We start from the raw sequence: 20626 nt of genomic DNA, 5'->3' as shown, positions 1-20626 counted from the left end.
AATTTATTAATGAATTTTAAGTTCATGGCAATTTTCTGCCACTCTTAGAATGGCTTAGATACTAGTGGTAATTCATTAAAAGAGTGTTCAGGGGGTGGTGTAATTGAAAATCATTCAATTGAGGATGATTTATTGTTTTTAAAGATTGTAATACGTTTAAATGCTATTGCTTCTCACATAATGAATATAAATATTATAATTCTGATTATTGAAATTAATGATCCCATTGATGAAATTGCGTTTCATGTTATATAGTTGTCAGGGTAATCTGAGTATCGTCGTGGTATTCCGGCTAGTCCTAAAAAGTGTTGTGGAAAGAATGTTAAATTTACTCCTAAAAATATGGTTGAGAATTGAATTTTTAATCATTTTTTATTTATTCTTATACCTGTTATTAGTGGGAATCAGTGAATAATTCTTGCTATAATGGCAAATACTGCTCCTATTGATAATACATAGTGAAAGTGGGCTACAACATAGTATGTATCATGTAAAATTACGTCAATTGAAGAGTTGGCTAGGATTACTCCTGTTAATCCTCCAATAGTGAATAGAAAAACAAATCCTATAGATCAAATTATTTGGGGTGATTTTTTTTTTGTTATTCCTTGTATAGTGGCTATTCATCTAAAGATTTTAATTCCTGTTGGTACTGCAATAATTATAGTTGCAGAGGTAAAATAACCAAAGAAAAAAAAAAAAAAAAAAAAAAAAAAAAAAAATTTCTCGAATGTTGCTGACAATTTTATAATAATTTTGTATATTATTTAGTTTAAAACTGATATATAGTTTAGAAGGTAATTTGGAAATAGTTGAAAAAATTAATACTGAAGATGAATATATATATATATATACAAACGTGAATTCAGCCTTATAAATCTGCAAACAGAATTTGATTGAGACACTTTTATTAAAATTAAGTTTGTATCCAAAGATAAGATATAATAAATTAATAATTATTGTAATACTTTTTCATTATTGACTAAACAAATATTTGTTAAAAATAAAAAATCCATAAAAACATTTCGAATATTTTTAGAAGTTTAAAATTTGTTTTATTAATTTTTATTTTAAACAAACAATTTTTACACAATGTAAAAAGCTAATGGTTATTATATAAATTGTGAATAGTTAAAGAATTTATAAAAGTTATCACTGAGAATGAGCTTAGGCCTGAAAGCATATTGAAGTAAGAAATTAGAGGCAAGAGTGTTTCTCTAATTCCGTGCTTTGCAGAGGCTGATAGAATATTATATCGTACATATAGACATTTATGTACAGAGAGAAAAAAATGGACTATAAAAAGTTTAACCTGCTAAATAATTTATATATACGAGTTCACAAATGAACTGCATAGAATCCAAAATTTACATGCAAGGACATAACAAAAAACAATACAGTAAGATGCCGATTTTCAAGATATCTGACAAACTACACTGCTTAAATCCTAATTAAGAAATTAAAAAAAAAATACACTATTTGGAAAAAAAAATCTTCACTTCAACCGGAAATTTTTTATTTATGTTTATTTTACTGGGTTTTTCAATCGACCTTTTTGCAATTCATTTAGCAAAAATATATATGATACTTACAAAGGATGAGTGAAGATAGACTTGCTAAGAAAATTTCCAACATTGTCAACGTAAGTAAATTAAAGTCGATTTGAATGAAAGAAACACAAGATGATCTGCAACATAATACAGCGGGACACCATTTTTCTAAATGTCTAACAAGCTGGACGGCTTAAATCCAGACAAGGAAACTAAAAAAAAACTAGTATATTATTTGAAAAATTTGAACCATTCATACCAATCTGTGCTTAAATAGGTATTTTTCTTATCAATCTTTATTATACTGGGTTTTTAAACTACAGTTTTGGAATTCATTTAACAAAACCATATATATATATAAAATATACTGGCCTTCGTAAAAGTAATTTTCTACATTCTACACACTGTATTTGTTGCACCATATTACTAAATCTTTCTTTCCTTACATTGTACATATGCTCTAAATTTCTTCTTAATTTTACTGAAATGTTTACTTTTATTTTTTGTTTTTTTTTTTACTTGGTGTGTTACTCATTAAATATAGAATGATATGTGCACTGTATACCACAAATCTTTTTTAAATTACCCTTTTTAATTATCCAGATTTGGCCTTGCAAGGTCCATCTGGATAATTGGTGTGCCATTATATACAAAATCTTACACTTACCATTTCATTTTCAACTTTTAAATTTTCTGATTTAACTAGGTTGGTGTCTTCAATTGATAGGGATCGTTTTTCATTATCACTACTCATAATGTCAAGCTCCTCTTTCAGTTCTACTAAATTTATTTGCTGTAATAAAAAAACAATAAATTAATGCTGTAAGTAATTATGTTCATGATTTATTGTAAAATTTATAAAATAAAAAAAAATTATTTATATAATTCGCTTACCACACATATAAATAGTGCAGCCACAATTTATTATAGCCACATAATAATAATAATTATTATTATTAGTTGCCTTTAATGTGCAAAGTTTTATTCCAGAAAATGTTTCTTTTGCTAAATTTTATCCAAAATGCTGCTATTCACAAATTGTAAGGTGGTATTGTTTTTTACAAATTGTAATCTTTTACAATGAATTTGTTAATCTGTTGCTGTAATTCTTATGATTTAGTTTTTTCTAACCTTACTGACGGTATCAATATTGCTTTTGTTGAAATTTTTTATCATGAACATGAGAGAAAACATTAAATAAAATTTTGAAGTTCTAATCTTATTTTTCATAAATACTTACCACATAATAAAAATATTAATTCTGTAATATTCAGCATTTATCATACGAGTCTGATTGCAAATAATATTTATTTTTTATATCAACACATAAGCATGACGCTTTTGTGGAGCATGGAAATGGAATTTTATAACATATGAAAAATGTCATGCCTGACCAGGATTTGATATGGATCATGATATAGGAATTTTTGCTGATGAATCGCAACTATGTATTAATAATATTGTTGACTAAAAAATACCAAAAATACTTATGCAAAAATGTAATTATCAAAGCAGTCCTCTAGTGAACTTATTATCGCAATTGTTAATAAGAAAACACCATACGCTTCAAACACAATATAAATCTATTTTAAAATTAAATATAAATGAAATTCATTCAATGTGTGATAAGGAGGGTAAAATGATGTTGAAGTGGGAAGATAAATGAGATGTCTTGGGTTTGACGAATAAACATATAGAGCGTAGAAGTAGTTGGGAAAGGAAAGAAGACAATAGTTCCAAATGTTGTCAACGATTATATTTTTATAGACTGAGTTGATAAGGTGGATCAAATGCTGAGAGCTTATCCATGCAAAAGAAAAAGACAAAACGGGTGATATAAAAGCAGTTCTGCCAACTTTTTAATATCACTGTATTCAATGCTCATAGTTTACATAAGAAAAGTGGTGAGACGTACAATCCTGTTCAATTCAGACAGAAAATTGTTGAAATTCATCATAGTCATTTCCAAAAAAGGTAGGCCCGCTGAGAAGATCCTCTAATTCTCTCTCTGTGTTTAACTTATAATTTCAATTTTTTCAAATAAATCTTCACTTCAATAGGGATTTTTTTTATCGATCTTAATTTTACTGGTTTTTTTAATTTAACTTTTTTCAATTCATTTAGCAAAAACATATATGTATTAAAACTTATTAAAGTAAATTTTTACCCAATTATCCAGATCTGGCCTTGCAAAGGTTCATCTGGACATTTGGTGTTTTCACTGTATGCAGAATCTAATATCCTTACTTACCACTTCATTTTTAACTTCTAAATTTTCTGTCTTATTCAAGTTGGTGTCTTCAATTGCTAAATGATCTTTTTCGATATCAAGTAGTTCCTCTTTCAGCTGTAGTAAATCTACTTGCTGTAATAAAAACAAAAAAATGAATCATATTAACAATATTGTTGATACTCATGTACCAAAAATATTTATAAAAAATGTAATTTTTGAAGCAGTTCTCTACTGAGAATTTACACAATTATTAATGAGAAAAACTTCCATAAGCTTCAAAAACAACATAGATCTACCTTATTATTAAGATATATTTAAGAACAAAATATTTGTAATACTCTTAGTCAAGATTTATTTTTTAATTATACTGTTAAAGTTGACGAATCTTTATCTAATGATTCCAAAGGTTTTTAAAATAAGCTAACAAAAACAATGATAAATCTATTTTAGGTGGCCACGAAGGCGGAGCGAATGTTCTCAACACTGATGAGGCTATTGGCCAATGTTGCAGGTACCAGGGCATCTAAACTCAGGATATTAGCGTCTACGGTGGTGTTGGATATATAGCCGATACTACTGCTATCACATAGAATATTGTATGTGATGGCGGTAAGGTGGGAGGCCTTCAGACTGAACAGCAAGTATAGGAAGTTGGCAATCAGGGTAGCCCAATTATATAGGACAGTTTCCTTGGATCCTTCACTAGTGGTGGTGTGAATGCCACCATTTGACCTCATAGCCAAGGAAAAAAGGGATAGGATCACAGAAGGGAAGGACCCGTATGTTTATTGAATAGCAGGAGGTGGAAGAAGTCGATTAGAGTTGTGGACGGCACCGAGTGCAGACGTGTTTCCTAGCTCCGCGATATTTTACTTTTTGATTGGGTTTTTTTGATTTTTTACTGGATACGGACATCGGAAATTATAGTGGTATGGTTAATGGACACAAGTGCAAAGTTTTTTGAGTTTCGGTTTTTTTTTACAAGACTCCACCATCCTCGAAGATGGAAAGATCACAAATACCGGAATTAGGTACACGGTAATCCATGACTCTAGAGAAGGAGATAAGACAATGGCCTCTCATATTATAAAGGCGTTACGAAGAGCTGTAGGTAATCTGGAGTCAGCGGTCTTTGTGGTTCCCAGTGGTCCAGCGGGCATCATGGTGAGAAAAATAGTAATATACATGATGAGGAAGGGTAAGACCTTGCCGAGGATGTTACTCCCCAGCCTGAGCGAACAAGGGAGGGCAAGTCCGAGGTCGGTATCAACAAGAAGGGGAACCCCTCCCGGTCGTTGAAAGTAAAACGGTCGTAGTAAGGGCCCCCGGTAAATCTTATGCCGATCTGTTGAAAACCATGAAAGAAAAGGTTAAGGTTGAGGAGGCCGGCGAAATACTGTCAATTAAACAGGGAAGGGATCAACAACTAGAGGTCTGAATTAGTGGGGCGCAGAAGGCGGGGGAGTTTTCCTCCCTGCTGAAGAACAGAGCAGAGGATCTCCAGGTGGATATAAGGACAAGAGGAGACCGCAGAACAGTCGTCCCGTAAAAGACATGCTAGGCGACACTACTGAGCGAGAGGTCAGGGAAGTGGTAGAGAAGGTACTAGGACAAGGAGAAAACTTTCAGGTCACATCACTAAGGGAGGCATTTGGAAACACAAAAAATGCCCCTGTGGTCACAAGTCAAAGGAATGCAACGAAATTAATTGCAGCAAGGCTGAGAGTAGGGTGGGTGAGTTGCAGGGCCTACATCCGGACGGATATAGAGAAATGTTATCGATGTTGGGATGTCGGTCACAGCACAAGAGAGTGCAGAGGCCAGGACCGTTCAAACCTCTGCTTCAACTGTGGTAAACCCAGCCATGTAATTAAAGATTGCAAGGAGGCGACCATATGCCTGGACTGTGGAGCCACTTCACATAGGACCGGGAACCCGTGCTGTAACAAAGGTCATGACTAAAGTAATACTAGTTAATAATAACAGGAGCCTACTCTCTAGTGATTTGAGTATCGAAATAGCAGCTAGATACGAAGCGGACTTCCTGGTGGCCACCGAACCTAATGTGTATTCGGCGGCCAGAGAACAGTGGCTGACCGATGGGAATGGTGATGTGGTAATTAGAAAGATTGTTGGAAATGTGGATTATGATCTGTATGGTAGAGGTGACGGACTCATTGCTGTTGAAGTAAGCGATAAGATTATAATAGGTGTATATATCAGCCCTAACTGCAGCAGGGAATCTCTTAAGAACAGACTCCTTGACCTCCAACAAGTCATTATACGAACTCGGAAGAGAATTGTAGTCCTTGGAGACTTTAATTGCAGGACTGTTCTAGCTGGAGCGGTCTCGTCGAACGCTAGAGGAAAACTCCTGGAGGAATTTCTGGCAGCGACAGGAATGACATGTATTAATGACGGAACAGCCACCTACCAAGCAAGAGGGCATCAATCGGTCCTGGATTTAGTTATAATTGATGGAAGGATGCGCATTGATGCAGCTGATTTCATGGTTCTTAATGACGAAACAGCCAGCGTTCACAGAGCCATCATTGTTAACTTCAGAGAGCAACGGCCAGAAATAAGACAGGTAAATAACAATATCAGACTGTCTTATCAACAGATATATAGAGTGGCTAATAATGCGGCAAATAGAATTAGAAATAGTACTCAGATAACACCTGAAATATTCCAAAATATAGTTAAAGAAGAGATGGCGAACATACCGAGGAGAAATAATATTAAACATAATATGGTCTACTGGTGGTCCAGGGAGATAGAGGAACAGCGTAGAATTATGCAAAGACACAAGAGGACGGCCCAGAGGTTGCGAGCTAGAGTTGGTTCGGAAATAGGATGTAACATTGCGACAGAGAAATATAGGCAAGCGAGAAAGACGCTTAACTTCCTCATAAAGCAGGCCAAAAGAAGGAAATGGTTAGAACTATGCGAGGAGTTGAATGCTGATCCGTGGGGAAAGGCTTTCAAAATAGTAACCAAGCGGCTTGGGAGACAAGCTCCGACACTGAATGAAGAAACGGCTGCGTTGCAGATCAGAAAGTTATTCCCCAGAACGGAGGAGCAATATAATAGAGAGGTGATAGAATGCCAGGGAGGAAGATTTACACAAAAAGAGGTCATGGAAGCTATAAATAAATTGAAAAATAAGAAAAGGCCCGTCCCAGATGGCATCCCAGCGGCCATCATTAAGATAATAGCTAGAATCGTACCTTGGGAAATAGTCTATGTAGCCAGCTACGGCCTACAAAGTAGAAGCTTCCCTGAATGCTGGAAGGAAGCAAGAACAGTCTTCCTCCCAAAGGCAGGACAAATTCAAGAGAACAAAGCATATAGACCGATTACGCACATAAATAATATGGGAAAAGTAGTTGAAAGGTTGTTAGAAAATAGACTTAGAGAGGAAATAGAGGAAAAACAATGTCTACATCCGGAACAATACATATTTCAGGTATTCGTAGGGGTGCCGCAGAGATCTGTCCTTGGCCCAACCTTATGGAATGTTTTTATGATAAAATCTTCAGGCTGAACTACCCCGAAGGGGTATCGATAGTAGGATACGCGGATGATATCGCAATATTAGTAGAAGACAGAGATATTAATGAACTGGAGAACAAGGCAAACCAAGCGCTTAGAACAATAGATGAATGGATGGAGGATAACAAATTAGAAATAGCTCCTAATAAATCCTGTTGCCTGGGCCTCTCGGGTACGCGGTACTGTATGCGGCTCCCATATGGGGGGCGGCAATGAACATACAGCGAAATAAAAAGAAGTTGAGAAGTGTCCATAGACTGGCATTGCCGCGTGTAGCTGCTAGTTACTGTACGGTATCGTATTACGCGCTGTGCGTACTGACCGGGGTCCTACACATAGACCTTCAGATAAAAGCCAGAACCCTCAGACACAGCGGTATGTCGAAAGAAGAGATGGAAGGGATTATAGAACAAGAATGGCAAGAAGAGTGCGCAGGGTCCAGAGTGGGAGAATGGACCAGACGCCTAATCCCTAATATTAAAACCTGGAATAACAATAGACTCGGAGATGTCAATTTTTACATGACACAATTACTGTCGGGGCACGGCTCTTTCGGTCAGTATCTGTATAGGATGGGAAAATAGACCGCGGGTAAATATACGTTGTTCATATGTCCAAGATGGGCCGTTAACAGAGGTTAAATAGTAATTAATGGTCTTACACCAGAAAATCTCATAAACCGGTTGGGGTACAACAATGAGAACTGGGAATGGTTCCGGAGGTTCGCCGGGGAGGTCCTGCGGGCCAAAGAGGATGAAGACAGAAGAATGGGCGTATACACAGTAGGGTAGGGCGGACAGTCACTCCATGGAGGGCCTGTACGCCTTAGTGTGCGGGTACCTGAGAAGGGAGTGAACTCCAGGGGAGTTTGAGTTTGGGTTAAAATAAAAGACCAAGTCCCGGTCGGCGGGTCATCCCTGCGGGAGCCTAGGCTCTTTGTGGGGTCAGCGCTGTCGATTAGAGGCCAAAGGTGTAAAGACCGAGTCCCGGTTCCCTGCTGAGTCGCTGGGGGACGGCATAGCCGGACCTTGGCTCTAAAGCGGGGGATTAGAGGCAGGCATTGTAAAACAAAAGATCCGAGACCGGGGAAGCCAACCTGCCGTGCCGGACGTATAGCCGGCGGGTGGGGGACGCCTCCTTTGAGAGTAAAAGGACACTCTCCCCGACTGAGTATACTTAATTGGATATCCGATTGGGGAGAGTAGGAAAAAAAAAAGGAGGTGGAAGAATCCAAAAGTACATTAGAGCTATATTTTGATCCCAGAAGTAGCTGCTGTATTGGTCAATAGACCAAGGGTCATTTGGGGTCTACGTCTGCAGGATTGGAAGGAGGTGTACGGATCAATGTCAGTATTGTAAAGAAACTAACACATTGGAGCACATCTTTTTCATGTGTCCCAGGTGGAAGGAAGAATTGGCATGTGATGGTTTGGACTCGCTTGGGGGTCATGCAGTTGATGCTCTTGTTGGGTGAGAGTTGGACCATGTGTTCACAGTGGTTTCTGGTGAAGCGCACCACCAGAAACTACTAAAGGAAGAACATGAGGTGAGCAGCAAAGATGTCAGTTGAGGGTAGTGCTGGGCACCAGTCTTTGGGGGCAGGTGACAGGTGTGCCTTGACACTGCCATCAGCAACGACTCCCATGAAATGCATTCCTGCCATCTAAGGCCAGCATAGCTGTGTGGAGTTAAGAATCTACTTGTATAGTATATATTGAGTTGTAAATATCATGTGAATGTGGTGTGTAAATATTTTCATGAATGTGAGGTGTACCTGTGATGCACGTAGTGCTGAAGTTGAGCCTACATACTGAGTGTGAACCTCACACTCAGTATGTACAGGCTACTGAGCGTTTGGTTTAGGCATGTTTTCCCAATTCCGATGTAAAACAAAAAAAACACTATTTTCTATTTTATATGTACTTATGAATTTGCATTCATGGGTCTCATGCATGTCTATTAAATTAAATATAAAAATAAATAATATTAAAAATTTACCACATGCAAAAATTTAAAAACATACCAAATACAAATTATCCAGCCTTTGCTTGAGAATAAAAATGGAAAATTAGGCCTTAACAACAAAGACAATTGCAAAAATATAGGACGTACTTCAAAAAATTATTAAACTATATGAACCAGCAGTAAGATTTCATTTCTAAAATCCAACATGAACTAATTATACAGACGCCACCCATCTGCACAGATTACAGTGACTGGCTTTAACTGTCCTTCACAACTCTAGCCACAGGACATCTATTACATTGATTGTGTCTAGCGAGTCAGTTACTGCTGCCCACTTCTCATACTAAGCTGCCGATATGATGTTATACCATCAGTTAGTTTACCAAGTTTGATTGGTTTCAGCTATTTTCCATACATCGAGAAATTAATCAATGTTGAGAATGGATGTACAGTAATAATAATTATAATAGCTGAACAAGAACTTTACGATGAGTGAAGTTACCATTGTAAACAGTTTATGAATTAGATAGTATGCAAACAATGAAGATATTGGATTTTAAAGTTTAATGATAAGAAAATTAGAATTTATTTTAGAAAAGCAGAAAAATTTATTTGTTCTGAATGAATACGTAAAGTTGTTAAAAACATCTATTCATATGTTAAAAACAGCTGCTGGGTTGTGTATGAGATTGTTCACTCATTTTCTTATTTCTGCATGCCAGCAATCTACAATTTTTTTTCAAATTAAAAATCTTTTTGGGTGAAATTAAAATTAATTTAATATATATTCTTAGAATTAAGCTTCACTTTAACAAAGCAGTACTTGCTGATAATACTTCAATCTCTATATATACTATTATATAAAGAGGCAGAGGGTTTTTGTTTATTTGGGATAAACAAAAAAACTCCTTAATCAATTTCAACCAAATTTTTACCCACATTTCTCAGCATAACTGAGAAGGTTTTTAGATATGTTTTCAATCTCAAAAAAAAAAAATGAGTATATATCTGTAGTAGTGGAGATTTTCCGGTTGAAGCACAATCTTTAATGAACTGTGAGTCATCACTGTGTGGGGTGAGGTTGAACTGAATGCATCATATCAGTCGACTGAAAATATTACAAAAATAATGTGTAATATTAAATTTTGAACAATTTCTTTCTGTTTAACAATAATGACCTTCCCTTGGGGTATGCATGTGAGGCTAGAGTGGTGAGGTATACGAACACCTCATGGGAGGCTAGCCCAATCATTACTATGAACTATTAACAAACGGGGTGCCCCTGGACCACTTTTTTGGAGGTGCTCTTATATCAGAAAACAATCATCCGATTTTGAAAATTTAAACTGGGAATATATATATAGTTTGTCTGTTTGCTCATGCATCATGCGAGAGGAAGCTGACTGATTACTTTCAAATTTCAGAATACATATGTGTTACCCCATAGAAGGTTTTAAGCCATTAACCGAGGCCCTAGCTCCCTTGAACATTGAGATATTAAAAATATTCATTATTTCTTCACTCCCAAGATGGGTGAAGTTGTGAACTAAAGAAATTCATTAAGGAAAAGATAGATTTATTCTTCTACTTCATTACTGAATATTTCTGCCGCCATTGCAAAGAAATAAGTTATGCATTTTTCATTGTCAAAGGCGTGCGTACTTTAGTTACTATAGTTCCTATTACCTATATTTCATAATTTAGTTCCTTTTTCAGGGTTCTGTCCAACCTCATCATGTATGTTACAATATCCAATAATTATAAATACTTACATGACCTGGTAAAAATTCCTCCTCTTCTTCTGCCTTTATAGTGTGTACATCATTATATTAGTTAATAATTCGCACTGTACTAAAATAACAACTGATTTTCCTTCTAAATCTGTAATAAATTTTTGAACTTCAAAATTGTTTAAATTTGTTGTATTAAATGATTTAGAACTGAAAATTTAAATGTAAATTTTTAAATTAAATATGATAATTAAAGTAAACAATACCTCAGTTGACCAGGCCGTTTAATTTCTAGTAGTATTGCAAATTATTTTTTATTATAATTATCGGAAGGCTGTTATTATTAGGGTTTGGGCCATAATTCCAACATTAACTGTTTTAAGTTCGTTATCAAATGTAATTCTGAAGGGTATACGAAACAAAAAAGTTACTACAGGGGTTTTAACTCGTTTTATTTCTATCGCGATTTTTCCGTCCTTCCAACTTTCATTGCTCATAAATAAAAAAAAAAAGCGTTGATGATAACTGACTTTCGCCATTGTTTCCGGAAAACATTACATTAAAATGACGTATCGTTTCCTATTTAAACAAAGAAATTGATTCAATATGTCTGATCCAAGACAGCTGACAAAATATTTCAAACTCATCCATCAGAACTACGAAGATCCATCTTTATTTCTACCTTCTAATATTCCACCACGGTTCCAAAATAAAAACTAGTTTCCAAACTTTAATTTTACTCCGTATGGAAATGTCATCAGGCTAAGGAAAATAAAAACCGTTGAAGATAGAAAAGGAACGTAAACTAAACACTATATATGCTTGCAAAATTTATGTTACAAACTTCTTTCATTATTTCTGTTGCAAATAACATTTTTCTACGCTTCACTTTGTGTAATACTGAATGTATTTTAATGTATTAACCTAATTCTCACGTAGATCTGTATTCCCGTTTGACAGAACGACCTTTAAATAACGGGATTATTTTCATACCGGATTTAGAATTGCACGAAAAAAGTAACCGTAGTTAAATTGTCTGTATGGAATCGCCTCTGATTTTCATTAAATCTGATACATAATCTAGCTTTGTTTAAGACGTAAGTTACGAGTTATAAAACAAATCTGTCGTCAGAAACCCCTTTCACCCTAATCAAATCCCTCATAATTCACATAGTACCCGCACACAATGTTTTGTTATTTCGCACTACACGCGTGTAATATACAGGTAAACGTGAAAGATCGAAATTTAAGAATGTCGACCGATATTTCTGTGGTGAATGTAGACACATACCAAATACCTCGGGTTAAACATTTAAATATTCACTGACATTATGATACATTCGGAATTTCACCGGTATATGTCGACAAACACAAATAAGCTGTGGCGGGGATTGAAACGATAACTAAAAATTAAAATAGAAAATTACCCGATAGCGATCTCTAAGGTTAACAGATTTCGAAATATCCTGGTAAAAAAAAAGGCTGTACTAAAAAAAGTAATAACCTACACTCGCTTAGCTCGCTAACCTGGTTTAATTAACGTTAAATATAATTGTTGCAATTAAAAACGGTTGGTTTGTATGTAGTTGGGGAGACCCAACTCGGTGTGGAACTACCGCAAAATAGAATTAGATTTAAGGGACAAAATTGAATTGTTTTGTTTTTCACCTGAAAAAAGCAATAAAATAGTTCGGAGAACCGTATCTGCAGTATTTATTCGGAAATCTGGTATAAAATTCAATAAACTGGGGTAAAACCCTGTATTTTTGGTAAGACCTCCGATAACTTTGATAAATGAATAATAAACCGGTAAAACTTTTAAAGCATTGTATTCTGAAGAAGAAAAGAAACATTGTTGTTAGTTGAATCGAACAAAGAAAAACCTTTTCACTTCCCTTCACCAGTCGTAAATCGGAAACAAATAATTTCAGGCATATTTTTATATTACATTTCTCCGTTATTTGCACGTGTAGAAAAGTTTATAATAGATCCGGCAGAACAATATGTACACCCTTTGAAAATAACAAGGGATTTTTACGGGGCTATTATCCTTTATATAACGGTACGGAATTTAATAGCAGTATAACTAAAAATTAAAGCAGGTATACAAAATTAAAATATATTTTACAAACACAAATCCCACCGCCTACGTGAAAGATTTCGTCTACGCTAATTGAACATATTAGAATCATTAATAACAGACAAGAAGTTAAAAAAAAGTATTAAAAATAGAATATACAGTTATTGCTTAGCATTTATTCTGTTACAAATTAACAGTTTAAAATATTTTACGGTCATAACCCAAATCCATCATTAGAAGCAGATATACAGCTTGTACGAACGTGTAAAAGAAACTAATGGAAAAAAAACGAAATTTAAAATTCAACTAAAAACTAAATATAAATAAAGAGTTACTGGATGTCCCACCTGACGTTTATATAATATAAAGACTGTCCAAAAACGAAGTAAAGCAAAAAATAAATACGATAAAGGAAAAGTTAATTCACTGAAAAACAGCAGAAATAGAAGCACGACAACAAGTAAAATACATTTAACGACCACGAAAGGTTAAACCAAATACAACAGAAAAATCCTCCAATACAGAAAATAATTTGCATTTAAATTCTCTTGCAGAACCTTCGTATTCCTAAAAGGAATCCATTTCGAGCAGCTGAAATAAGAGATATAACTATTAATTCGGAAACGTCTCGACAGAATTAGATTTAACCAAATTAGAGGCCTCTTACCGTACATTTTTTCGTTATAATAGATAAAGTATTAAATCGTTTATAAAATCTGATTAATATTTACGAATACGTTTTAAATTGTTTTCATTATATCCGATTGTATAATGTAAGTGAAAATTGTCGTAAGTATAGACGACATATGTCGTAAGTATAGTATTTTAAAAATATTAATCGTATGAAAACGTTAAGTACGAGATAAAAGATGTATTGTTAACGGTCTCGGTTCGACTGTTGAATTCTTTACTAGCAATTTAGATGCATACGGTTGAGAAAAATATGAAAAATTGTTATAACATTTTATTGAGAATTCTGAACTGCCTGACCGCAATCGAACCCGGGACCTTCGGATAAAAGGGCGAGATGCTACCACAAGCCACGGAGGCCGGTAACCGTCGCTTAATATTCACGCATTTTTTTTTTTTACTAGAGGGTTTTTTATTTACGAATTTTGATAATAATATAACATAATTCCAAGTCTAAACTGAAATCGAACCCAGAATTATTTACTGTACAAAAAGGACGGAATTCTGACGAACTTCAGACGCAACGTCACCCTCACTGCTTTAAAAATATGTACGAGTAAGAGATTCCTCCATTTTTTAATTACGCAACAAACTTCGAAACTTAACAAAATATTTTTTTATCGCGGATTCATTATTTTGATTTCACCGACCGATAAAATGTACGGGATGAGTATTTTTTTCACAGAAAATTTACTCCATTAGAAATTGTTAGGTCAATTGACACCCTTAACTAACAGCCGACACATATAATACGTATTACAATTGAAAAAGGAAATAATTTTTACTACTACCGTTCTGGTTGACAAAAAAGATGTACATTTCATTTTACATTCTCAGATTAAATGTATCGCGTAACCGACTTATATCCGAAACGTTTTGGTTCCAAATGCCGTTAATTTTTTACGTACGAAAATATTTATCTACTAGACCGTCATATTATTAAAAAAAAAAATTTAAGTTTGGGCATGAGCCTTTAGGCGTTAAACGAAAAAATAAATATCGAACTTGGATATTGTAAAATAAGAAAAGCGTAAACAGGGTAACCAAGTCGGTTTTCCGTTTCTTATATATTCACATAAGACATTTTATTATGTTGCATTCTTTTACAGATTTAATATTTTTCAAAAATGTTACCTTGCAGCTTACGTAAACGGATCGATTAAAAAAAAAGTAATCAAACCGTTACATACAGGTAAAATAAAATAAAAATACTAAACGACAATCGAAGTCGCTTGAATTTCCATCCGGTTGGCTCCATTCACGTATAAAAAAAGGAAACATTAAATATTCAAACTATTTATATTTAACAAGACCTCCTTGCAACAGATCGAGTAAGAAGACGCCAAAAAAAAAGTCATATGCATCGGGCCCCGTAAAAAAAATTACTATCGATGGAGACGGATTATAAGTTTGACAGTTTGATTCGCTTTTTGTAAAACGGCTAAAAAAAATTTAGACTTTCAAATTACTTTCCTATAATCTTCAATTTTATGATGGAACAGCCTGAGGGTGTAAATGCAGGAAAACGTTTTTGTGAGAACTAATTGAACGGCAGTCGATTAACCGGTTGTTCTAATAATCATTTATCCAACATTGTGTGTCGTTTTCAATTTTTCTAACATCTAAGAATTTTATTACGACCAAAATCATTTTATAAAAAAAAAGTCATTATCATCGTCAATTATCCGGTGCCAAGCTGTCTATTAAAGAATTAATGTTTCATTACTTTACTTGTTGAAAAGATATTTAATTCGCAATAATTAAAATAGCCATTAAATATTTAAATAAAAATTTATAACATTCAAATTTATATATACGTTACAGTCGATTACCCGGTTCTTAATAGTAATTTATTCTAAGGGAATTATTTATATATAGGAATATTTTTATTTTAATGTTTTAACAAATCGTTCATTTTTAGCATGCGACAGAATCGAGGCGCATTTTAATTACGTAGTTCTAAGCTTTCTATTAAACTAAAAAAAATTATTACATTTATTTTAACAATAAATTTGAAGTAACTTTCAGTTATAACAACTTCTATTCCCTTCCACAACATCGCCCACTCAATCACTCTCATGCTCTCTCTGCGTGTGTGCGTGTGAGTGCGCGCTCGGGCGTGATATTTATATGTTTGTATTTTTTGTTTTAATTTTCTTGCTCAAAATGCATTTTAACAAAACCTTTGTTAAGTTTACCGTAACAATTTTCGACACTTTTTTAAATCTTTTAATGACTTTATTTCTTTTTAGTTAATACGATACAGTGTGATAAATAGCTAAAAAACTAAAAATGAACACAAGCTGGGAATCGAACCGAAATCCCGGTATCTAACCCTCTGATGAAATTACTTATTTTTAATTTATAACTCCTGCACGATTGTTTAATTACGCGTTATTGTTTAGATACGGGCTATGTATATCGGGTTATATTTAGACTTATCAGATGTTGAGGAAGACAAACTTATGCCCGAAATTGAACCGAGGACCTTCAATATACTAGTCGGTTGTTCCACCTAATGAAATAATACCGCTGTATCCTTTTCGTTTAGAATTCATTTAAAGGGAAAAAATCGTTTTTATTTTTATAAACAATTAAGAATATAAAATTTTATCTTGAAAAAACGAGTACGTAGTTGAATTATATTACTTAAATTTTTAAAAAATTTCGAAGATCCGTTGATCACAAGAAAGTTTTTTTGGAATTTCTTTATTTCGCGCCGTTAGAGTTGCACGTAATGAACGAAATGAAATGATAATCATTTAAACACGCCGAACCCGATTTCTGAATCGAACACAGGATCTTCAGTACAACAGTCGATCGTTATAGAACCCACTACCAATGTGATTTTTTCTGTTAGATTATTTAAAAATCCATATTAATTGTCGATCTATATTTCATTTACACTATTATGTAAGTTATATGAAGGCACAGCTAGTTTATCATGGATAATCTCAGGATCTAATGGGCCGATCTCAAATAACCCTTCATTGTTTAAAAATGTCTTCCTGAGTGAAAGACCAATGAGAATTTCGTTACATTCTATTCTATTTAAAATACTACTCTTCTGCCAGTTTTTCTACAAAATCAATGCGCTTCGAATGTCTAAAAATGAAAAAAAAATTTTCGTGTATATTTGTGATGCATAATTCCTTCTTCATGTTAGTAGGTTGTTTGATACAGTCAACGTGATTTTTTGTGCCTCATAATAAATTTTAAAACAGAAAAATTCAATTAAAAAAATTAACGGTAAATATTTTTTTTAATGTTACGAAGAAAATTTAAACACAATAAATAATTATTTATTTTTTATTTTTTAAATTAATGAGTGTAAACTGGGTTGTAACATTTTTAAATTAATAAATTATTTGAATAGATACATAAAAATAAAAAACATCTGCAAATTATCGTATCAAAAATTGTAATAAAATAAAAAAAAGTAATTAAAACTCACCTTAATCAGTAATATCGCGACAAAAAGAAGTAAACTGGATGACGTTCCCTCGAGTCAGTAACAGTCTTACAAATTGAGTCTACGAACACACGTACTACACTTTCCCGTACACTTATACAGCACAACTGCGGGACACACATATTTCTCTGTCATCCCCCACTATGGCAACGAATGTCACGACATCTTTACCGTTACTTTTAAACAACAATATTATTCCATTTAAATTTTTTTCGCTTTATACGTTGTCCATTTATCAAACGTTGTCTAATATCAAATAAGATATTATCAATCTTGCGGAACTTATAATTACATTAAATATGAACGAGAAAAAATTTCCATTTAACCTATACAAGAAAGAGTTATAACAAAATTTACGCTTATTTAATTACACCTAATAATCAACTTATTACGTAATCAAGCTCAAAATACAATACATGTAAATGCAGACCCGGACACGCGCGCACATAAAATTGTGTTATTAAGTATTATTATATTAGTTTAAATATTAAATCAGGGATTAAAAAGAAATAAAATTATTTTTTTTTTTAGATGCAGCATGACCTCCACGCTATTAGAGAAGCAGCTGCTTACCTGCTACAATAAAAGTTCCGTATTAGATACCCGGTTAGGATCTGGAAAATTTATAATAGCGCAGTCTCTGATGGCTGCAATAGTCATCAGTTCTAAAGAAAATAACAGAGCCACATCTTTTATGATGCAAATTATAGAAACCACGAATGGTACGTAAGGAGGTAATGATTAGTGTTATTTCTAAATTTCATATCTACCCGACCACCGTATTTCACGGTTAAGCCAGTCTACAATATACAGAGTGTCCCGTATAAAACGCAACCCAACCTTATTTTGGTAGGTATTGAAATAATAAAAAGGCATGTGCAAATGTAAACGTAATTTTTATTATTACCATCCATTACCTTACATTTAGAATAAATATTCGAAGTGGCCGCCATCTTCTTGAATACAAGCTTCAATTCTTTATACGGCGTTTCTTGCAACTTTTTTCAAAGTTTGTGGCTGGATATTTAATACAGCTTGTTCGATATTGACTTTCAATCGTTCAAGTGTTCGTGGTTTGTTGCTGTAGGCTTTTTCTTTGAGGTAACCCCGTAGAAAAAAATCCACCGCAGTCAAATCTGGAGATCTTGGTGGCCACAAGCCTCGACCGATAACACGATTACCAAAGAATTCCTCGACGAAATCAGAAGTTGAACCTGCGTAGTGCGATGTCGCACCGTCATGTTGTAGCCGGCAGTGTCTGAGTTCCTCTTCCAAGAGTGCGATGAACCGAAATAAAATATCCTGATATCGTTCTGGATTAATGGTGTACTAGAAAAGAATTGGACCGATTATTTTCTTCCGTGATATCGCGCGCCACACGCCCGACTTCTGCGGGTGTAATTGTTTTTCGTGATAAAAGTGGGGATTTTCAGCGCTCAAAATTCTACTGTTTTGGCTGTTTACGTAGCCGTCCAAATGAAACCGTGCTTCGTCTGTGAAAAATAACAAATCCATAACATTAATTCCCTCACGCAGAAATCGACGGAACCGTTGACAATATTGTAGCCGTTTTTCTTTGTCGGGATCATGAAGTCGATGAACCGTTTTAATGCGATAAGGTCGTAATTGTAATCGTTTGGTCGCCCGATGAACAGTCGATTTTTGACAAATTAATTTCAGCAGACAAACGTCTGATCGATTTATTTGGGGAGGCGAATAATCGGTCTTTGATTTCAGCGACTGTATCTGTATTCAACACTGACCCAGATCTTTTGTGTTCCTTGTTATTAACAGAACCGGTCTCTCTAAATTTTGCGACTAACCTTAATACTGATGTTTTGTTAGGAGCTGGTTTATCTCGGTACTTATGGCGAAAGAAATCTTGCACTGCAACCGCTGATTTCGTACTGAAGTAAGACTCAACAGTGAAAACACGTTCATGTAGCGAAAACACCATCTTGTCTCTAGCAATACACTGAACGTTATGATTGCATTGTTGTTACTATCGGTAGTGTTCTACTGCATCGCCGCGATGTTCATACTGACGGATGTGTCGAAATTTTCCGAAAGAAAAATCATGGTACCCAATACAATGGGTAGCTTTGTTATTAAATCTCTCTAAAACTTACCTTGAAATTTACGGATGTCTTTCATAAAATGCTTAGAAATAGACTTCAAAAATTTTTCGGGGAAATATGTTAATTTTCTTAATATCTAATTGGGAGTTTAACTATGATTTCTTTATAACACACATTTGTTTTGGATTTCTTACAGATATTTGGTGGTGAAGTGTGTTTATATATATATGTAAAAAAAAATAAAAACTACATGGTAAAGAAAACTCGTTAAGTGTAAAAAACAAAGAGGTTGAAGAAAGTAAAATCAATTTTAACCGAAGAGGAACTTTTAACAAGTAAAGTTGTACGAAAATCTAACAGAGTAAAATTTAATTAAAAAGGGTACACAAAAGCACCATAAAGAAGACAACAGTAAAGAGTTCTTCTATAAAAACCCTAGTAGGATTTAAACAAGAACCTAGAAGGATCTAAACTAGGAGAGGCTGTAATTTAGAGTATAAAACAAAGAGGTTCAAGAAATTCAAAACAACTTAAACCAAATAGGAACAAGTAAAGTTATAAAAAAACCCAACCAGAGTAAAATTTAATTAAAAAGGGTACACAACTGTTTCTTTTGTCTCATCTTTTTAAAAAGTAATAATAGAATACTGAAAAAAAATAATAGATTTCTGCAGAAAGAAAAACAAAATAAATTAATTAGACTGAAGCGATTAAAAAGGTTCTCCAAGACGTAGGTATTGTTGAAACATTTTTAAAACAAGATCTGTTTAGAAAGTTAATTTTCAATCACGAGTTGGAAAACAGAAAAAGAAGATGGTCTGGAAAGAAATAGACTGGAGAAGAGAGAAAAAATGAGTTAAAAAAAAAAACAAAAAAAATTATCATTAACAACATTGTCCATATATGCCTAAGATTATAACAATGACATACCATTAAATGTAGAAAAACGAGATTTTTATAAATGAAACAAACCTCATAACAATCTACTTTTTTATATGAGGCCACCACATTTAAACCCCCATGGCTGGGACACTGAAAAATTTAAACGGAAAAGTTAAGACTATGCAGATTCACAATGTAGATCAGGCAAAGAGGGTAGCTTTAATTTAGCTTTAATTATCTAACTGGTACAGGATAAATGCATCTGGTCATAATATAATACAACCAACTGTTCTTACGAAAAGGAATCGTGTACATTTTAAATAAAAAAGCAATCTGTTTTTTGTAGAACTTTATTTGATTAAAAAAATAAATAACTTTGAATGTACATATG

At 33.9% G+C, this 20626-nt stretch overlaps 1 pseudogene; it reads right to left on the bottom strand.

The window, feature by feature from the left end:
* Positions 1–44: 44 nt before the first annotated feature.
* Positions 45–11572, bottom strand: LOC142317883 (cytochrome c oxidase subunit 1-like; annotated as a pseudogene).
* Positions 11573–20626: the final 9054 nt, after the last annotated feature.

Source organism: Lycorma delicatula, chromosome 1 (assembly GCF_047948215.1).
Source record: "Lycorma delicatula isolate Av1 chromosome 1, ASM4794821v1, whole genome shotgun sequence".
Lineage (NCBI taxonomy): Eukaryota > Metazoa > Arthropoda > Insecta > Hemiptera > Fulgoridae > Lycorma > Lycorma delicatula.
This window is presented reverse-complemented; position numbering and strand designations above follow the sequence as displayed.